Source organism: Macaca nemestrina, chromosome 4 (assembly GCF_043159975.1).
Source record: "Macaca nemestrina isolate mMacNem1 chromosome 4, mMacNem.hap1, whole genome shotgun sequence".
Taxonomy (NCBI): Eukaryota; Metazoa; Chordata; class Mammalia; order Primates; family Cercopithecidae; genus Macaca; species Macaca nemestrina.
This window is the reverse complement of record NC_092128.1, coordinates 98,773,684-98,785,491: the sequence shown is the minus strand read 5'-3', so window position 1 is coordinate 98,785,491 and position 11,808 is coordinate 98,773,684. Positions and strand designations below refer to the sequence as shown.

The 11,808-nt window shown below is 42.2% G+C and overlaps 1 protein-coding gene and 1 long non-coding RNA gene across 2 annotated transcripts in view; both read left to right on the top strand.

The window, feature by feature from the left end:
- Positions 1 to 2,990, top strand: part of LOC139362827 (uncharacterized) — a 30,600-nt gene extending 27,610 nt beyond the window's left edge. Inside the window, exon 2 of the long non-coding RNA XR_011622260.1 lies at positions 1,178 to 2,990. This is a non-coding gene — a long non-coding RNA (uncharacterized lncRNA). The remainder of the gene's footprint in view (positions 1 to 1,177) is intronic.
- Positions 1 to 11,808, top strand: part of LOC105475778 (JAZF zinc finger 1) — a 351,209-nt gene that overhangs the window by 75,976 nt on the left and 263,425 nt on the right. The window lies entirely within an intron of this gene.

Sequence of the window (11,808 nt, the reverse complement as noted above, 5' to 3'; positions counted from 1 at the left end):
AAGGCCACATGTGGCAGAACTGGGACACATCTTCAATACAACAGTGATAATAATAACACTATCCACATGTTTAAGTGACAAATTATTAAGTAGTTATGTTTACATTCCTTATTTTGTGGGCTTCTTATATAACTCAGACAAGTAAGGGCAGGCTGTTAAATCCTATTTGTTTATTCGGTAAATATTTATTGAGTGCCTAGTATTTGCCAGGCCCTGTCCTAGGTACAAAGGATACAATTGGGAACAAAACAATAAAGAAATCCTGTTTTTGTGGAATTTATGTGTTAGCTGTAGGGAGACAGACCACAAATAAATGAAGTGAGTGAAACAAAAGTTATGTTGGGAAATGAAACTGCCATGGAGAAAAGTAAGACAAGGAAAGTGGAGAGGAGAGTGTGGGGTTGTCACAGTACTACCTAGGGTGGCCGGGGAGTTGCCCTGGGGAGAAGACATTTGAGTAATGACCTGCAGGAAGTGGGAAGGTGGCCAACTGGGAGAATAGCATTCTAAGTAGAGGGAACAGCTCAGATTGGGGCCCCGAGGTGGGAGCCTGCCCGGTGTGCTGGAGGAACTGCAGGGAGGCCAGTGGGGCTGGAGTGAGTGAGAAAGAGGGCAGGGGGAGATAAGGTAGTGGGCACCCACATAGGCCAGTGTGTGCTTGAGGCATTTACTCTGGGAGATGGGGAGCCAGTGAGGCTTTGAGAAGAGGAGTGACAGGATGGATGAATGGGTGCTTTAATAGTGTGACTCTGGCTGCAGTGTCTTGAGTAGACTGGAGGGGACAAGGATGGAAGAAGGGAGGCTGATTAAAGGGGGATTGCAATAGTCCAGTAACAAGATGGTGGTTCTGGTGCAGGTGGTACTTGTGAAGGTGGTGGGAAGTGCTAGAGTTCTGGGTAGATTTTAGAGGTAAGGTCAACAGGTTTGGTTTGGGTATGAGAGAAAGAAAGAAACCAAGGATGAATGCAGAGTGTTTGACCTGAACAACTGGAAGGATTTGGTTGGCATTCGCTAAGATGAGGGTGACTGGCTGGAGGAAGTTTTGGAGGAAGGTGGAAATCAGGATCTCTGTTTTGGCCAGGTTAAGTTTGAGATGCCTATTAGATGCCAAATGATAATCTTCAGTGGGCAATTAAAAAAAAAATATTTTAGAGTTGGATCTCGCTCTGCTTCCCAGGCTGGAGTGCAGTGGCTTTTCAGAGGCACAATCATAGTACACTACAGCCTCAAACCGCTGGCCTCAAGTGATCGTCCCACCTCAGCCACCTAAATAGCTGGAACTATAGGTAAGTACCACCATGCAGTTTTGGATATTCAAGTCTGGAATTCAGGAGAGAGGTCAGGACTGAAGATATGCATTTGGGATTGGTGGGCATTAAAACAATAGACTGGATGGGATCCAGGAACCAGTAAAGGAGACCAAGGAGGGACCACCGAGGTGGAAGGAAAAGCCAGGAGGGAGTGACCTGGAAGCCAAGGCAGTGTTCCAAGGAGAAGGGACTGGTCATATCTAGCAAGTGTTGCCACTGGGGCAAAAATGGATACATCAATTGGTCATAAGCTGAGGCCTAAGATAAATGACTCCCCGAGGGCTGTGGCTGGGAAATAGCTGGGTTAGGGCTCAAGGTCAAGTTCACTTTCTCTCTGCCATGAGAGTCCTCTGGCTGTGCTTGACCTCTGAGTGCTGTTTTACGTCATCGTGTGCTTTTGCATTGGAGGTGGTATTGTGTTTGTACTAGTCCTGATACTTTAGCAGCAGTATCTTCTGATTTTGTTTTTTAGTATGTATGAAAATTTTGATTTCTCATATTTTTATGTAACTATGGAATGTATGCTTACTATAGAAAAATTAGAAAACCAGAGAAGCAAAAGGAAAGCCAAAGCTGTTGATTGTAGTTATACCACTCAGAATCTACCATGCTTACAAATCAGTATATGTCCTTTCAGACTTTTTTCCAACCACCTATGTAGACATTTTTTTCAAAAAATGATTTTATGCTAAATATTATATACCCTTTTTCACCAACAATGTATAAGTATACATTGTTGTATTTTTTTTCTCAAATAGTGCCTAGATATTTATGATATGGTTTGCAATGACATGGTGATAAGAAATAACCTAGGGATTGCCAATGAGAACAAACCCAGAAGTCAGAGAGTGATACTTAACGGGAATCGTTTCTATTCACTGAGCCTTAAGCATGCGCTGGGCGCGATTGCCAGGCATTTTATTCACAATATGTCTTTTAATTCTCACCATAGTTCTGTGAGGTGTAGCTGTTACTGTTTCCACTTTTGCAGCAAGCGCCCTAAGAGATAAAGACATTTGCTTGTGGTTACCTTGCAGCAAATGCTGGAGCAGGGATGGATTTGGTCCTCTCTTATCTCTTTCTGTGTTTCAGATTTGAGCCCAAGCTAAGCTGTCCCTCTAGCTGCCTGCCTCTGCATTGTCCCTCGGGGGTTCTGGGCAATCAGGGTGGTGGCACAGGCTGGGAAGGGTTGTTGGTGCCCTGCCTCCCACTCAGGGTGGCACCACTCCCCAGTTCCATCACTGAGACGTGTCTGATGAGGCACCATTTATTCCTCTGTGGTTCATAAGACAATGCATAGAAAATTAGCATTTTATCCTTCTAGCTGTATTCTGTTAAAATACATCTAAAAGCATCCCCTGTCATATTGATCCGTTTTGAGCTAAGAAAAAAAAAAAAAGGAATTTCCCTCAAGCAGTTAAATATGTATTTTTTTTTTTTTTTACAGATTCTCAAATACACCAAGCACACACTTAAAATTGGCTTAAATTTTATTTTGTTTTTGTTTTTTTTGAAACAGAGTCTTGCTCTATCACCCAAACTGGAGTTCAGTGGCAGGATCATGGCTCACTGCAGCCTCAACCTCCTGGGTTCAAGCGATCCTCCCTCCACAGCCTCCCAGATAGCTGGGACTACAGGCATGCATTACCATGCCAGCCTTTTTTTTTTTTTTTTTTTTTTTTTTGGTAGAAATGAGTCTCATTATGTTGTCCAGTCTGGTCTCAAACTTCTGGCCTCAAGCAATCCTCCTACCTCAGCCTCCCAAAGTGCTAGAATTACAGGCATGAGCCACCATGACTGGCCAAAACTGTAAATGTGTCAGAATCTTCTGTGATTCCCTTTCAGCCCTTTTTGGGCACCCTAGTCTTCTCAGATATTCTTACAGTAGAATCAATATATAACATAGTATATGTAATAAATAATATATAACACATAGTATAACTGTGTATCTGTGATAGAGGTGTGTTTAATAAGTGGTATACAGCAAGAGCTCAAACGTTGAAAAGCTGTAGTGGCAGAAATATCAGATTAATTGTGTTTGAAGTCACAGTTGTGTTATTTACGAAATTAATGTGGCACGATGAGGATAAAAAAAGAGTTCCTCCTGTATTTCCAATGCCTCTATTGTTATCTGGAATGCCGAAGGAATGCTTATGTCATTAAGTCACTAAACATGCTTCAAAGCAATTCTGAAAATGTAAACTTCATAAAAATCACTATGATATTTTTATCTTTTCAGGTGCTTAGATGACATGGTCTGTAAATAAGTCCTGTCACCAGCTCACTGTTAGATGGAGAGTTTATTCTTTATCCAGAGTGGATGAGTGCTGCCTAAAGTTTTGTTTTGTTTTTTCCCCAGTTTTTAACCCAATACAAAATACAGTGTAGATGCACAGATGCCTCAAACCTGTTTCTTGGTGGCCCCATGTCCACCTACCACAGACTTAGTCCAGCTATTCTCTGGATTCTTTTCCAGACACACCTTTGCTTCTCAGAATTTCGGCACATTTTTAAAGCAGTGCATATGGATGGTGGTCTTGTAATTCTGTTTTCTTTTCCTTTCTTATACTTCTTTAAGTTTGGGTCTAGAGTGATCAGAGTGTGAAGGCACTTCTGTGATGGGTTAAGTTAAACTGAGCCATTTTGTAGGACACTAATCATGTTGCTCATAGAGCCTTAACTTACAGGACCGTAAATTAAGCTTGCAGAATCACCCTAAGCATTGAGAAGTTGTCTGAGATGTAATTCCATCCATCTGAAAGTACCTCTCCCTGCTGGTAAAATGGAGACCTCATCATTTAATAGGGGTTATATCTTGTTATTATATATACATATGTTCTACCTGAACAATCAATAGTTTGAAAAATAAAACTTTTTTGATTTGGATTTGGAATGATTTACTTTATACAAGTTTTAGGCAAGCTCAGAGAGATGCTAATCTAAAACCCAGAGTTCATGTAAGGATTGTGGTTTATAAAAATGCTCTTATGTATTGGTTTAGAAATCCTGGTTTATAGTTTATTTTGAACTTGATTTATGAACAGAAGTATTACTCTCATTTATTAAGGCTGATGGGTTTCTCTCCCCACCCTCTCCTCGGAACTTTCCGCTTTGTCCTTTCTAATAAATTTGGGGGTGTGGAACACACTGTCCACGATTCTTCCTTCCAATACTAGATTTTAGACTAATTAACAGAAGAAAGCAAGCATCTTTCAAAAACTTGACTTTAAGTACTTGGATATATATAATCAGAACCATTAAAAAGAACACGATGTTTAGTGCATCTCTCTTCTCTTAGTGAGCACAGAAACTTCTCTTGGCTGTTCCTAGTGTTGAGGCAGGCCAAGTGGAGCTCCAAGCACTAAAATCTTGGAGACTAAAAGGCCATATCCTTTTGTAGGAAAGTGAGGACCCCTTCTTGTTCATTAGTTCTTTTTTTGTCACTGGTTAGCTTTTAAAAATATGTTAAAAAGGCCAGGCATGGTGGCTCATGCCTGTAATCCCAGCACTTTGGGAGGCCGAGGTGGGCGGATCACCTGAGGTCGGGAGTTCGAGACTAGCCTGACCAACATGGAGAAATCCCATCTATACTAAAAATACAAAATTAGCCAGGCATGGTAGTGCATGCCTGTAATCTCAGCTACTTGGGAGGCTGAGGCAGGAGAATCGCTGGAACCCAAGAGGCGGAAGTTGCAATGAGCCAAGATCGCTCCATTGCACTCCAACCTGGGTAACAAGAGTGAAACTCCATTTCAAAAAAAAAAAAAAAGTTAAAAAGCCGTTCCATCTTGCATACTCCTCTCCCCCATGTTGGTGAAATTCCAAAGCGTGGAAGTTTTAACTTTTCTAAGCTGGAATTTATTAGCTATAAAAAAAAATGCTTTTTAGTCTTGCTGGAAGTTATGAATAGACAATGAAAATTTCATATAATTTCTTTTAGTCAGACTGAATACACATTTAAGAAATAAGTACCAAATGCTAAAGAGCATTGGAATTTGGGGATGGAGATGTGGCCAACTGTCATCATAAGAGACAAGATACTGGACATTTGAACAAAGTATACTTTCCTCTTTGAAAAGAAGAGGAAGGTTTCCATTCCATACTGCAAATAATCTCCACGTTATTCTAAGTCACATTGGCTAACAGGTCAACAATAACAGAAAGTCCCAAGAAAGTGGTGCTGGCATCCCTCAGTCCTAGTGCTGACTTTGCCCTGCTGCTTATTAGGAAAAGGTAGAGTAGCTCATGGATGCCTATCATGGCCCGAGAGAGAGGACATTTAATTCAGAACATTTTGCTTTGTTTTAGGAATAATCCCAGAGTAGGAGTTGGGCATGACTAGTGGACCTCCCTTTATGGACTTTCTTGTTGCACTGGAGGATGGTCATAGTTCTGTCCTCGGAGTGTTTTCCTGATGGTTAGATGAAATGTTGTGCATGATATGCTTAGCACAATGCCCAACATGTTGTCAGTACAGTCAGTGTTAGCGGTTACCATTACCGTCATCATTACTAATCATCTCTTACCATCAAATGTTTCATTGTGAGTCTAGCATTCATTTATCCTCAGTGGGACACATTGTGAGGCATCCCAGAGTTCAAAGGAACTAGAATCTAGTTGCACTTTAGGTAAAGGAGACTCTGAAATAAAAAGTGAATAATGTTCCATTCTGAACCAGATTTACATTCTATTGGGGAGATTATGATTGCGTGGTATTTGTTTAGTAATGCCTCCTGGTGGTCGCTGTATACCTCCTATATGCCAGGCACTAAAGGTGCTAGATACTAAAGACATAAAGATGAGGAAGACGTACCTGGTCCCTGCACTCAGGAAGTGTCTTAGGTTGGGCTGCTACAACGAAATACTGCTACAACGAAATATTATAGACTGTTTGGCTTACACACAAACATTTATTTCCCACAGTTCTGGAGACTGGGGAATCTGAGATCAAGGTGCTGGCTGATTCAGTTCCTGGTAAGGGCCTGCTACCTGGTTTGTGGATAGCTGTCTTCTCGCTATGTCCACATGTGTCAGGGAGAGAGAGGGGGGAAGAAAAGCTCTCTGGTTTCTCTTCTTATGAGGACACTAATCCCATCCAGAGACCCTCATGATCTGATCATCTCCCAAAGGCTTCACTCAAAATATCATCACACTGTGGATTACAGATTCAACATAGGAATTTAAGGGGACACAGACATTCAGTCCATAGCAGCAAGCTTAAGGTTTTTGGGGTCTAGAGACAAAATGTTCTGTTTTGTGTGCTTCAGTTTCATCATGTGTAAAACTTGGGATTTAATAATAATAGCTATGTTATGGAATAGTTTTGAGAATTTAATGAGTAGCCTGGAGCTGGGCACCCCTGTGCAGAAGTGCGTAGTGTTCTGGGCTTGGTTAAAGCAAGCTGCTGTGTGGCTGCTGGGAGTCATGGCATTTCCAAGATTTACCTCTTTCCTGTCATCCCATTTCTACATGCAAATGACCTCCCAGACTCTAGCAGTCCTGTGGCTGCCACCTTTCTTTCTAGCTCCCCGAAGCTTCCCCTTCATTCAGCTACCTGAAATCCCACCTCCTCCTAAAGGACTTGCTGGCTGATTCGTAGACAGCTGTGATTTCTTCTTACCCCACCCTTTATATATCCGGCTCCTACAACTCTCCCATTTCTTGCTTCAGAACACAATGTAGGTACATTCACTTAACTTAGTGTACCTGTGTTGTTCTATTGTGTCAATGTGTGTGACTTCATCTATTTTAGGAAATAAGCTCTCAGGCAGGAATTTGGCTTAACCCATTTATACAGGGCTTAGTAAAAGGCTCTGTGGAATTAGAGACACCTAATAAATGCTTCAGACTTTTGAATGATGCTGTAATCATTTTAATGGAGGCTGATGTTGTGTGTGTTTAAACAAATGGCATGTTTTCCAGCAACATTCTGGCAAATTAGCAGCATCTAGATAAAAAAAAAAAAGTCTGTACTTAGAAAATGAATTTTGTAAACTGTGGTAACATGCAGTTATTTATTGCCGAGCTGATTTAAACAGAGGCCCAAATGCAGTCGTGGGAGCCAAGATTTAATTTTTTGCAATATTTATTTGTTTTCTGAAAAGTTGGTTGGCATGGCAGGGGTTGAGTGGGAAAGGAGGGGGGTGATTTAAAGGCGTTATTGTGAACTTAATGCATATTTTAAAGAGTTAGTTAAAAACCCTTTATATTAGGTTAGCAGATGTGATTTGGCACCATCTCTTTCTGCACATGTGCCCTTTTCATTAGGAATGTGTGCCTGATGTGGTGCAGATGGCATTTACGCCACTTGGTAATATTTTCCACAACCTGTTTTTAGTAATTAGGCTTGAATTTGCTGGTTCAAAATACTGAACGTCTTTTGGCAACTTTGTAAACGAAGGAATTTGAAATGTGGTCAGTATACCAGCAGAGGGCAGTGTAAGCCAGTGTTTCATTTGCAGTCAGCCTCCCACGGCCATCCAGCAGCCATGGCTGCTTTTCCACACCCCAGAGGTAGAATGTTCACATTACTTTATTTGAGACACAGATGCAATTTGAGAATTAAAAAAAAAAAAAAAATTGCAAATGAAAAAGTTAAAAAATAGTCTTTTATTGGCCATCTTCTAGTAAAAAGATAAATTGTTCAGAACAGATTTGAGCTACAGTTCTGTTTTATGAATTTTTCCTTGAATTGCCTATCAACATGCATGAATGATTATGTGAAAATTGTAGTTCTTATGTAAATTATTTTGCTCATGCACTTAAAAGACAAAATATTTAATTTGATGATAGATGTTTTTCCTTGCTCAATAGTGGATAGTACGTTTTTCATTATGTCTATAAGGGTTTCAGTTATTTTTATGACAAGGGAAAGGTCATTTCCGATTTATATGGTCCAGTCAAGTTAACCTTCAGAGAGTTAACACCAAAGGACCGCTTCTTGTCATAGCTTATTGTGCTTTATAACCAAAAGTGTTGCCTTTTACTCATAATTTTTTCCTCACCACAGAACTCCTCAGACAACCCTACCCTCTGGCCCTCTTGTTCCCTTCATTCTTCTTTTTTCCAACTTCAAGAGCAGACAGAGGGCCTGCCTCCCCCTTCTCTCTTCAGTGGCCTCCCTCTCAGTTCTGCTTATCCCTCTCCCTTTTAGTGTCTTCTGTCTCACGCCACCCTTGCTGTTATGGGATGTTTGTGTCTCCCCAAATTTCATATGTTGAAGCCCTAACCCCCAGGGTATTTGGAGATGGAGGCTTTGAAGAGATGACGAAGGTTAAACGAGGTCATGTGGTTGGGGCCTGATAAAGGCTAGTGCCAGTATAAGAAGAGGAGGAGCACCAGAGCTCTCTGTCTCAGCCATGTGAAGACACAGCAAGAGGGCCAGCCTATGAGACAGGAAGCAAGGCCTCAGCCGAACAGTCCTGGTGGTGCCTTGATCTGGGACTTCTGCCCTCCAGAATTGCTTCTGTTGTTCAGGCTACCCTGGCTGTGGTGTTCTGTTATGGCAACCTAAGCTGACTGATGCCCTCTTAGGATCTCACAGGGATTTGAGGTTCAGAGGAGGGGACCATGATTACCTGTTGGAAGGCAGCAGAGGCTCTGCTAGAAGGACAGGTGGGCTGAAGATGAGCAGAAAGCCAGAGAACTCCTTGAGGAAGGGGCTTGATATGGTTAGGGTTTGTGTCCCCACCCAAATCTCATCTTGAATTATAATCTCCATAATCCCCATGTGTCACAGGTGAGATCAGCTGTAGGTAATTGAATCATGGGGGTGGTTCCCCCATGCTGTTCACATGATAGTGAGTGAGTTCTCATAAGATCCGATGGTTTTGTAGGGGCTCCTCCTGCTTCTCTTGGCACTTCTCCTTCCTCCCTGCATCCGCCATGATCGTAAGTTTCCTGAGGCTTCCTCAATCATGCTGAACTGTGAGACAATTAAACCTCTTTCCTTTATAAATTACCCAGTCTCAGGCAGTTCTTCATAGCCGTATAAAAATGGACTAATATAGGGCTTGCCTAGGAGGCCCGAGAGAGTGAACAAATACGTAGAATGATCGTGGTGCTCTTGATGGAGAGTGAAGAGATGGGCTGGGATGAAACTGAAGACTTGTGGGAATAAGATGGGATAGGTTGCGTAGAGCCTTGAAAGTAGTTTGGCTTTGGTGCTGTGGGAGCTTCTCAAATTTGGAGATGGCACAACCTTGGGGTAAATGTGGGTATCGCATAAGCCAAAACACAGAGTAGAGACTGTGCCTCTCTCTGGGGTGCCAGTTTTTCTGGATGGAGCTTCTTGCTGGGACTCCAGATATATTTCGGTGTGTTTCCTCCTTGCCGTCTTACTAAGGGGGCTTTGGTACGACGATTGAGGGCAGTGGAGCAAAGAGGGCATTGTTAAAACATCATGAGGAGGCACAGCTCGGCCCTTGGTCCCCTCTGGCCACAGGGTGGGACTGAGCTGGCAAAAACATAAAAAAAAATAATTTTTAAAAAGCACCATAAGCAAAACATGAATAAGTGGTGGTGAAGCGGGTGCTCTTGCCTGGAAGGAGAAGCTTCGGGTCTGCTTGCCCATGTTCCTTCTGCCAGAAATTTTCAAGTCCTGGGTGCCTACTGGGTTCCTTCTTCCCCCATGACATTCCTATAAGATAGGGGGCTGCTTTTCAGCAGATGACAGTTTGGAGACAGAACTTATTAATGTGTGTAGGGTCACAGACAAGTTAGCTGGTATGTCAGGACAGAAACCCAGGCCAGGCCAAGCCTCTCCAGGCTTTTTGTGCTACAGAGTGGATAGGCAGAAGCGAGCAGCCCTGGAGAGACGTGCTGGGGCTGGAAAGGAGACTGCTGATGTTTGGCGAGTCAGTCCTTTGGTTTCTGTCCTGCCCCTTGCCAGCTGTGGGACCTTCAGGCTGGCAAATGTAGCCTCTGTTCTGAGTGAACATTAGCGATCTGTATTGATGAGAAAAGGGAAGAAGGGATATCGGGGAGTCAGACAACGATTTACTTTTAGATCCTGTCTTGATCCGAAAAAGAAGTGCAAATGTCTATTGCCTCCGAGCAGATAGAATGTTGACTTCTACTTCAGAGGGTTACATTGCTGATATATGCATATTACCATGTCTCATAGCCTTACCCTGTTTTGAACATGTATACTTCTTCCACCTCTGAGTCGTGGGGACATGTATCACTGTCTGAAATGATTTTATTTGTGTGCTTTCATAGTTACTGTCTGTCTCTTGCTTTGGCCACACAAGAATCTAAGTTCCAGTTAGGGGTGGGACCATGGTCTGTCCTGCGGTGTCTCTACATTTATGATGTGCTTGTAACATTTAATAAAGATTTGCGAATAAATATATGGAATACTGAAGAAGGAGGGTCAAGTTGTCTTGAGCACTGAATATATTCTTCCCTCCCTAGGTCCTGCCCCCTACACCCTTTTGTCTGCAGCTCATTCTAAAAGGCATTCTTGTTATTGACTTGTTTGCAGGCATTGCCACAGGGGGGTGCTACAGCATTTGAAAAGAAGAGACAGTGGACAGCATCTGCAGGCAGGCACCTGTCTTTTGGGTTTGCCCAAAGCTCAGTGAGAAGTGAACTATCACTGTGGCACTCTCTTCATTTCCCCCTGAATGTGCAAAACAGCCCAGTGAACTCGCTGCCTGAGAGAGCTGACTGGATTTTAGCAATGTGAAATGGTCATATACCAAGAGAAATTTTTAGCAAATTGAAAGGAACATATGTAAGTGGTAATTGATGAAGAATCAAGTTTTTCAGATAACTTAAGTTTGAAGTTATCCAATCAGTAATTTTTTTGTCTGCAACACTGTAGTAGTCTGTTTTCACGCTGCTGATAACGCTGCTGATAACGCTGCTGATAAAGACATACCCGAGACTGGGTAATTTATAAAGAAAGAGTTTCAGTGGACTCACAGTTCCATGTAGCTGGGGAGGCCTCACGATCATGGTGGAAGGCAGAAGGCACGTCTTACATGGCAGCAGACAGAAGAGAATGAGTCGAGTGAAAAGGGAAACCCCTTATAAAACCATCAGATGTTGTGAGACTTACTACCATGAGAACAGTATGGGGGAAACTGCCCCCATGATTCAGTTATCTCCCACCTGGTCCCTCCCACAACATGTGGGAATTACGGAACTATAATTCAAGATGAGATTTGTGTGGGGACACAGCCAAACCATATCAAACACCAGATTCACAGATGCTAATTAATGGTGGGAAGTAAGGGGTGGTAAGTCCTACTGAAGTATTGAAACATCAAAATTTAAAAATGCTTTTAAAAAGATTGTGCACTTCTGTGTTCTTCAAATGCACATGGCAACTAGAACACTTTGTAGAAACCCTTTCAGGGACATGTTTTAGGAAAGAAATTGAAGTTACATGGAATAATGTTTTGATTATTTGTCTATGAATGGAAATTTCTAGATAAAAATTTCCTTCTTTTCCTTTCCTTCCTTCCTTTCCTTTTCTTTTTTCTTTTTTCTT